Here is a 1,472-nt window from a genome sequence, read left to right as displayed (position 1 = left end):
ACCTCCATCCCACCAGCGACTGAGAGAGCGCTGAGGAAGTTTTCACTCCAGTTATTTTCTTTCCATTGGTGTTTTACAAAACTTCAAGTAATAATGGCATCCTCATATTTTGTCTTTACATTGCTGTCTTGAAACAATGAGGAAGCATCAGCCTCATCCTCAGCTCCTCCAATCCCACTGTCCTCTGCTACGACCTCTGCCTGTGTCCCATCTGCTCCACCTCCGACTGCTCCACCTCCGACTGCTCCCTCTGAGCTCTCCACATCCGACCCTGTTCACGCTCCAGCAGGAGAAGCACAGACAGCTCCAGGTTCTGAGCTTTACTGGCTGCCAGCGGAGATGAAAAAAAAGATACCAGCTCAGGATCAGAGATGGATTTCAGCCGCCATCTGGAAAAACCAGCGACTGCGAGTAGACCTGGAGTTGTGGTCCGCACCACCAGAGCCTGCTCTTATTTACCATCAGGCTCCTACTCCAGAGCGGTTTTTCACCCACAAGCTCCTCCTGTGGATGCCGCATCACTTGTGGAAAGTGAGGCTGCACTGCCCTGTGTGCAGAAAGCAGCTCACAGGTGCCGGTGTCCACAAGAGAGCGCGCAAAGTCTTGGATATCGACAGTTATTACATTTTAATCACAGAGACTCTGAGATGCAAGTCAGCTGGGTGCAAAACAAATGACATCTCCTCCAGCAAGACCATCCTTGACCAGCTGGATATGGCTCACAGGCTGGAGTTCAGGCTGATCCTGACGCAGAAGTGAGTAAACCAGATTGATAAATGTTTGGAATCAAAGCAGATTGATCACTAGCTGTGTTTATTAATTCTGTGTGTCTCTTTTGGTTATCCTCTCTTTCTTTTAACAGATTTGCATGTGACATCCGTGTCATTAGGTTTTTGAGGGAGAGGACGCTGGGAAACAGCCCCACACGTTTGGTTAAACAGCTGAAAGAAAACCACAGCGAGGAGTGGCTGAAGCGCCTCTGCCGATATCTTGGGGCATGCTCTGACTTTGCAGCTCGGCCCAGCTTGCTCCCCGTCACATTCCAGGAGCCTCTGAGCCAGTAGCAGTACCAAGTCACCGCTGGATGTTGGCTCTGTATGGGCCAGACATTTTGAGCAGGCTGGACCACATTAAAACCACAATAACGTCCACATTTGGCACCATCCTGAAAATGGACTCCACCAAAAGGTAGATCACTCCGATGGACATCCTTCGATATGAAATTATTATTTTCAGTCATATATGACAACACTAAATCACAACCTGAACTCTGAATGCTGTGGTTTTTATGAAGATGAAATGTGATACTAATGTGCTTCGTCCCATCTGAAATCACAACACTGTATGTGGGCTTTTGTGTCATTATAGATCACCACAAAACTGTGTGGCGTTGCCAGAGGGACTGGTCTGTGGCTCTCATCAGTGAGTAATGAGGTGGGCCAAATCCTCATCAGTGTCTTGACTGCTCAGGA

At 48.4% G+C, this 1,472-nt stretch overlaps 1 long non-coding RNA gene across 1 annotated transcript; it reads left to right on the top strand.

Moving 5' to 3' along the window:
- Positions 1–678: 678 nt before the first annotated feature.
- Positions 679–1,197, top strand: LOC115389341 (uncharacterized). Its single transcript, XR_003931575.1, has 2 exons — positions 679–755; positions 863–1,197. It is a non-coding gene; the product is annotated as an uncharacterized LOC115389341 (long non-coding RNA).
- Positions 1,198–1,472: the final 275 nt, after the last annotated feature.

Source organism: Salarias fasciatus, chromosome 5 (genome assembly GCF_902148845.1).
Source record: "Salarias fasciatus chromosome 5, fSalaFa1.1, whole genome shotgun sequence".
NCBI classification, from domain to species: domain Eukaryota; kingdom Metazoa; phylum Chordata; class Actinopteri; order Blenniiformes; family Blenniidae; genus Salarias; species Salarias fasciatus.
The sequence above is the reverse complement of the archived record's forward strand: the minus strand, read 5'-3'. Positions and strand labels throughout refer to the sequence as shown.